The sequence below is a fragment of the Xenopus tropicalis genome, chromosome 9 (genome assembly GCF_000004195.4).
Source record: "Xenopus tropicalis strain Nigerian chromosome 9, UCB_Xtro_10.0, whole genome shotgun sequence".
In the NCBI taxonomy this organism is placed as follows: domain Eukaryota; kingdom Metazoa; phylum Chordata; class Amphibia; order Anura; family Pipidae; genus Xenopus; species Xenopus tropicalis.
The window spans coordinates 69150407-69158741 of NC_030685.2; positions in this window are offsets into that span (position 1 = coordinate 69150407).

The window sequence follows — 8335 nt, forward strand, 5'->3', positions numbered from 1 at the left end:
ATTTTTTACAAATTTGTCTGCTTGTGCTTGTGGAATTAGTAGCAGTTCCATTGTCTTTAGTGTCTTCCTTTTGCATTTTGTTAAATCTCAACTGTTCCTCACTGGAACGAGCTCTTTTTCTCCCAGAAGAGGTACTTGGAGTTGCCTCTGAACTGCTGGCCATGCTTGTAGATGGCACAGGAGATGAGGCAACTTGTGTATCTGCTCTGGAAGTGCCAGTAGCCGATGAAATTCCAAGGGCTTTGGCAATTGCATCCTGGAAGACTTTGATATCCTGTGCCTCCTGCACGCTAGAAACCTTGGGCTTGTCTAAAGAGCGTCTTTTGATCTTCTTGTATTTCCTTTTTGGTTGTTTTGAGGCACTCTGAGCCCGAGAAGAACTTGTTTGTTCTTCTGATATTGCAGGGGCTCTGTTTTTTAAGTCTGAGGTACTACCATTACCATCTGTTCTGTGACGTTTGCTACTTTTAGTCTGGTCCTCAGGAGAATATGCTCTTTTTCTCCCAGAAGAGCGGGTACTTGGAGTTGCCCCTGAACTGCTGGCCATGCTTGTAGATGGCACAGGAGATGAGGCAACTTGTGTACCTGCTCCGGAAGTGCCAGTAGCCGATGAGATTCCAAGGGCTTTGGCAATTGCATCCTGGAAGACTTTGATAGCTTGTGCCTCCTGTACTCTAGATATCTTGGGCTTGTCCAAAGTGTGTCTTTTGATCTTCCTGTATTTCCTTTTCAGTTGTTTTGAGGCACTCTGAGCCGGAGAAGAACTTCTTTGTTCTTTTGATATTGCATGGGCCATGTTGTTTAAGTCTATTCTGCAATGTTTCCTACTGCTAGTCTGGTCCTCAGGAGAACGTGCTCTTTTCCTTCCAGAAGAGCGGGTACTTGGACCTGCACTTGAATTGCCGGCCAAATTTGCACTGGATGATGGACCAGTCACAGTGCCAGCATTTGCTCCAACTGGAGCTCCATCTGGATTAGAAATGCCAAGAGCTCTTGCAGTGGCATCCTGAAAAACATTCATTGCTGTGTTAACTTGTTGTGTGTTCCCCAAAGGGGAACTAGTGGTCTTGTTTGGATCACCTGGATCCATAATGGCAGGACAGTGTACGGTGACTGTGTACTGGTGACTGTGTACTGGTGACTGCACCCGTCGACTGCCAACTGCCAACTGACAGCTGACAGGAGTGAAGCCATAAACTCTGTTCTTATCTGATGGTTGTCATGGTAACGGATAAGGTTGCCATGGTAACCGCGGTGGTGTGATGCTAATTAGCATAAATCTACGTGGGGGGTCCAACAGCTGTGAAATTCGATACTATAACAGTGGTTGATGAGATTAGTAGTCACGGTAACAATTGCAATATAATTTTGAAATAGTTACAAAAAAATCTACGTGGGCGGCCAAACAATTGGGAAACAAGAACTATGACCACAGATTTTGCATAAACTCATTAATCAGTTAATTTTTAGTTATGATGTCGAGAGTAATATTCTGAGATAACTTGCAATTGGTCTTCATTTTTTTATTATTTGTAGATTTTTCATTGTTTCAATAATTGTTCAGCAGCTCTCCAGTTTGGAGTTTCAGCAGCTATCTGGTTGCTAGGGTGCAAGTTATCTTAGCAACCAGGGAGTGATTTGAACAAGAATCTGGTATATGGACAGGAGAGGACTTGAATAGAAAAATAAGTTATAAAAAGTAACAATAACAGTAAAAGTAGAGCCTTACAAAGGAATAATTTTTTGGTTGCCGGGGTCAGTGACCCCCATTTGCATGCTGCAAAGGGGAAATAATTCAAAAACTATAAAAAATAAACCATGAAGACCAATTGAAAAGATGCTTAGAAATGGCCATTTAAGGGGCTCATTTATTAACCATCAATTTTTCATTGATTCTGATTTTTTTCGAAAAAGTCATGAGAAAAAGTGCTGCAACTTGTACTATGTGTCTAAAAGGCTAAAAATCCGAATTTGACAGTGCGCCAGATTAAACTTGCCGAGTTTAGGTGGAAATCAGTGGCAACGGTCCCTTCCCTTTCCTTGAATTTCTTTCTTTTGTCTCCAAACTTTAGAGATTGAACTGCAACAATTTGATTTTTTTTACGACTTTTCTCGCGACTGCTCCTTGTGACTTTTTTTAGTAATTATCAGACATTCTGGAAAACAAATTTAGTTGAATTTGAAAAAAAAGAAAATAGAAATGATGGAGTTTTAGTAAATCTGTCCCCAAGAGTACCTTAAAAAAATGCCTTCTTATAACCTTCAAAGGCCTTTATTCCTCTGCACCTCTCTCCATCTCTTCTCTTGAGTCACCATATGTTCCTGGCCGACTCCTCTACTCCTCACAGAGGAACCACTTGGTTGCGCCCCCACTACTACTGCCTTAACCTTTCTGCCCTGCTGCCCCTTACATTGGGAATTCCATCCCTGAATTCCTCTGGAGAGATTCCCCCTCAGTCTTTTCAGCACTAAACTCAAAGACTCCCTTTGGAGCACTCACATAGCAACCATTGTTACCAGCAGCTCTTCATATCATCTTATTTGTGTCTAACCACCGACCTTCCAGACTCCCATTTTTCCCCTGCAATCAATCTAAAAATATGGTAAAATCCCTATAATGGCAGCCTGTTAAGCAAATGATAGCATATAAATCCTTCTACTAGTATTCAAAGCCCTCAGAGCCACCTACATCCATTGCCATCTCTTGTTGTTCTTACTTGCAGGGGTCTCTGGATTTCCATCCCTGAATTTCTCAACCTTTTCATAAATAAACTCAGACCCTACTTTTTGGAGAACTAGAACAAAACCTGGTCCAGTCTTGGTACTTAAGGGCCAATGTTATCCACCAAATTTGACTGTATGCTCTTCAGAGCAGGGGCCAGTGTTTCTGAGCATATGACACTTAGGGGCCCATTTATTAAACCACGATTACCGTATATACTTGAGTATAAGCTGATCCGAATATAAGCCGAGGTACCCAATTTTACCTAAAAAAACTGAAAAAACTTATTGACTCGGGTATAAGCCTAGGGTGGGAAATGCGGCAGCTACTGCTAAGTTTAAATAATCAAAATAATCATTTATTAACCATCAATTTTTCATTGATTCTGATTTTTTTCGAAAAAGAGGAAGAGAATTTGGGCAACAGAACTGTAGTGGGAAGAGATAGGAGTTAGGAAGACCTGTTAGTAGCAGGTTACAGTAATGGGGATAGGATGAGAGCAGGCATGAACATCTTGGCTGTTGGATGGATTTTGGCAATATTGTGTAAGAAAAAGTGACAGGTTTTGACAATGGTGCTAATATGGTCAGAGAGTCAAAGATCACCCCAGACAGGGTTAATGAGCATCCAATCCATAGAGATAGTGAAGTGTAGGACAAGGTTTAAGTGGAAAGATGATCAGTTTAGTTTTTGTTAGGTTCAGTGTAAGGAGCCATTGGTTCATCCAGTTGGAGACCGCGGCTTCTTTAGACACGACCGCGCCCAATTTGACGTGCAACAAAAAAAAATCTGTGAGACGAATTCTTCTGCGGCGAATTTTCATGGAAGTTTCGCAAAACTATTCGCCAATGGTGAAATGCGGAAACTTGCTGCGAATCCATGCCTGGTTAAAAAATTTGTGCATCACTAGTGTTTTTAGGTGCAACTCACTGCGGGGAAAAGCGTAAGTTGCCCACTGCACTTGCGGACGTAAATGAGCCCTTCCATATCTCAAGCCTTGCATGCTGCTTTACAGGTCTGTTAATCAGTTGGGTGCTGCTACATTGTTTTGGCAGTCAGAAGCAGCAGTGGGGGTGCTGCTATGATTAAGGGTTTTTTTTGTCACCTCTCCTTCATGCCTGCCAGGTAATAGAGAAATGCTTAGCAGCAAAATACCTGCACCGTCTTAGCCTTTGATTTGCTCCCAGAAGTGATAAAACTTGCAGTTACACACGTCCCTCTCCCAAAGCTTGTCTGCAAGCAGCCTCATGTTTTCTAATCAGCGGAATGGCTAATATACAACATTACCCCAAATATTGCTTTTTTTCTTATATAAAGGCAATAAAATCCGAGATAACTTTGAATGAAATGACTTATGCAAATCCAGCCGCGCGGGACTACAAAATCTTTGCAACAATGAACGTTCAAACAAAAATTCACATTTAAAAGATCATAATTTGTTCACTTATAATTACCGCCGTGAAGGGATGAATATGACAAACAGCGCATAAATAGAGAGGAAGGCTGCTACATTGCTGCTAATATCAGCCTTGCCCTTGGCTGCTATTTTACCAGCTAGACTGGTGTTTGCTATAACTTACTTATACCATATGTAACCTAAAATATTATGCTTTTCATTATTAACCAACTAATTTCAGCCATCACCAGGTGATTGGCATGTGAGGTATGAACACACATTGCCTAACTTGGAACTTGCCACCAGGGCCGGAACTAGGGGTAGGCAGAAGAGGCAGCTGCCTGGGGCGCAAACACTGGGGGGCGCCAGGCAGGAACCTCTCCTGCCTACCCCTAGCTCCTTTTTCATTGCCCCCGCCGCTTGTCAATACGCGGTGGGGGCAATGAACTATCGCGTAGCCACCGTCCCCCCTCCCCCGGAACTGCGCATGCGCGCTGAAACGCGAGGGGGGGCGGAAGGTGCAGGGGCGAGGTGGCCGACCCGGTTGCCTAGGGTGCCCGGTCGGCTTGGCCCGCCCCTGCTTGCCACCTAGTTATAACCAAACTTTTAGCCCAACCCTTTGGGAAAGGTTATCCCCACTGCCCCACTTCTATCTGGCTGGCCTATAGCAACCAATCATAGCAACGAACAGCTGACCAGCAACTGCTACCTGCTGATGGTTTTAGTCTTTAGATGTTTATTACATAATAATAGAGAACTACCCTTTTAACTACCCTATCAGCAGCGAATCCACCAAGTCTCACATTAGCTTTAGGTCAGTCTATGTATGGCCCATCTTTAGCCCCCCCAAACAACGATTTTAACCATTTCCTGCCTCTGGAGGAACTACTGTGCCCTTATTATTATTATTATTTTTAATAACATGTATTTACAAAGAGGCATATGTTGAACAGACTACATAATAAAATTCCACAAAAGAACTTACAATCTAAAAAGAACTGGGTGGAAGACATAAAGAAAACAGAGGAAATAATATCTATAGAGAGTGACAAGAAAGAAACATCTATTTAAATGTCCTGGGACTTTATTAATGGATTAAATGAATGGATTAGTCATGAGAGAGGCATGGATTCGCAGCGGACAAACACGTGGCGCATCAAAATAGGCATGGTCACAGGAAATAAAAGAAGTGGGCTACAAAAAAATTTGTGCAACAAACGCGTTTCGTGGATTTTTCGCCGTTTCATGAATTTTCCTGTTGTTTTCGCAAATTTTTGCCAAAGCCAAATGGGACAGATTCACTTATTACTAATGACACTATATGATATAATGATTTACTTTAGACAGGACACTATATGAACCATTTTATATATAAATTGCCAATACTTTTATACTTTTGAATAGTTTTATACAGGGGTTTTTAGTTACAAGTTTATGATCATAAAAATGCCAAGCCCCCCCATACCACATTAAGGGAAACCCCATTAACTTCATTTACTTCCATTAAAAGTGAATGAAAATATACAAAAGAGAGTTTATGATCATAAAATTGCCAAGCCACCATACCACGTCAAGGTAAACCCCATATGGTGGAAAAAAATTATGGCTCTTTATAAGTGTAACAAATAAAGATTGTTAGTAAAATCATTGAGTTACTTATATAGAGCTGACACGTTAAGCAGCACTTTATAGAGTTGATACATCATTCCCTGCCCCATGGGGACTGCTAGCCTGCAGAAGTAGAACTCCCTGCTTTCAAAACTTGCCTCTAAGGCAGAAATAAAAAAATGGGCCCCTCTTTTGGGGTTGGTTATGAACAAGTTGCTCCCAAGCCACTGGTTGGGGATCACTGCCCTGGGGCCATAGATTATTAAAGCTAGTTTCCTTCTATTTCAGTCTGTAATCGTTTTCCAAAACAGATGGGATCCCTGTAATCTAGACATTGTGGCAAAAGAAGCAATTGCTTCTACTCTGCTATGTTACAGTGTAAGGACTGTGTATGTGGAATGGTAAGGAGACAGCTGAAGGTAGCCGTCTCTTCCATGAAGCAAGAAAACCCCTGTCAGCACTGGTCTTCACCAACGCCCTTTTGGGGCCCTGGAACTTTCTGCGGCAGTTCTGACGGGGAATCTACACGCTTCAGAGATACAGACACTGGTGAGACGAATATCGAAGTCTCTGCCGCTGTGCAAATTGTCTTTCTGTCCTATAAATATTCTGGAATCTGTAGCTGGGTTATATTTCCTTATGTATAGTTTGTTCCCAGCAGTAACACCGGCATTTGGTGCGTCCAATGAAATGCTTTCGCTTACAGAATTATTAGGCTTAGACTTCTGGGAAACATTCATAGTTAGTGGGGGTCATTTATAAAGTTCGCGGATCACATATTTTTTTCGCAAATGGTTGTTTGCACATGTTTTCCTCTCAACGCTTCAATTTTGCACTGCTGTGCCCATCTTGCCTTTATTTGCGAATCACAGTAAATTGTTAATTGCACACAAATATTTGCAAATGAGATTGGGATTTGCTTGAGCGTGCCCTCTGTGTGCGTTTATTAACAAAAACAGTTTAGCAAATATTTTTTTCGCCACTAAAGCTGCGGCATAACTCAGAGTGTGCGCTGAAATATTCACAGTTTGCGAATTTGTCCTATTGAAAAAGCCCTAAGGATATTTGCATTGTGAATTAAAAAAATTTTTCCCTATTAAATGCACCAGTCTTGTCCAACGTTATAAATATAAACACGGGCAGGGCTAATATGCTCACTGTGCGAATATTCTGCGCTTCAAAAATGTTATAAATGACCCCCACTACCACACCAGAAGGGTTTGTTGGGCTATTCATGGCGTTACACTGTAAGCACTGTCCTGTCATTTCTAGTTGTACTGATTTCTTCAGCTCGAGTTGAATGGAGTATATATTTACTCCCCACGTGTTCATTTTTTTGAGCAGTACTGGAAATCCATCCCAATCTCCCATCCAACCTCCCATTCTATTTTCAGTAATTTGCCTTACGCTTGTTTCCTACTGCTCATCTTAAGCATTCCATTATGGGAATAGTAACATTTGATGGAGAACAGACATGAGTAGTGTCCATCCATCTTTTCCTTTGGTCTAGAATTGTGCCCATAATTGAAATGCAGTGGTGAAAATTCCCAGTGTCTAAGTAACAGCCATCAATTATATTTATTGGCCTTTGCCTTTCTTGTCCATATCTTCAATGGTCTGTGTAATTATATTTAGTTTGACTGGGAATCATCTTTTTTATCAGACTGCTCAGATCTGCTCGGATCTTTTCTCTTCATTGCTTGTGCCCATGCCCTTAATCTTGCCATCATTACTGATCTTGGTGGAAATATATCGTCTGATGTACAATCTTCTTGTACATCCCGTGTTTCTGCCTTTGTCTCTAAGGCTTTGGGGCGTACCTTAGGTCCTTTGCCCAGTCTCAGCCTGAGACGCTTGGGGTTCCATAAAGCAACATCTTCTTTGTATGTGTCCAACTTTCTCTTCTTTGTTTCAGGAATTGGGTTCCTGAATAGAGGGGAATCTTCATATGGAGACTGTCTGAGATGCTCCATTTGTTGTTGTAGAGCCATCTGCTGTTGATGTGCTTGAATGGCCCGTTCCCTATCACTCAACTCTATAAATTCATATATTCCCCTGGTGGTAGTAGAAGGATTCTCAGGGGCCGTGACATTATTTTGAACATTGCACTGTTTCTGTTGACCAGAATTGTCTTTCTGGGCCACGGAAGAACTAACAGTTGACTTTATTCTGGTTTCTGTTGTCTGGTTAGTGGCAACGCTAGTGTTTGTTTTACTGTCAGATATTCCAAGAGCTTTGGCAACTGCATCCTGGAATAATTTGAAAGCACTAGCATGCTGGCTATAAGGGCTGGGCTGTTGATTTTTTCTACCTTTTGTAGATTTTTTACAAATTTGTCTGCTTGTGCTTGTGGAATTAGTAGCAGTTCCATTGTCTTTAGTGTCTTCCTTTTGCATTTTGTTAAATCTTGACTGTTCCTCACTGGAACGAGCTCTTTTTCTCCCAGAAGAGGTACTTGGAGTTGCCTCTGAACTGCTGGCCATGCTTGTAGATGGCACAGGAGATGAGGCAACTTGTGTATCTGCTCTGGAAGTGCCAGTAGCCGATGAAATTCCAAGGGCTTTGGCAATTGCATCCTGGAAGACTTTGATATCCTGTGCCTCCTGCAC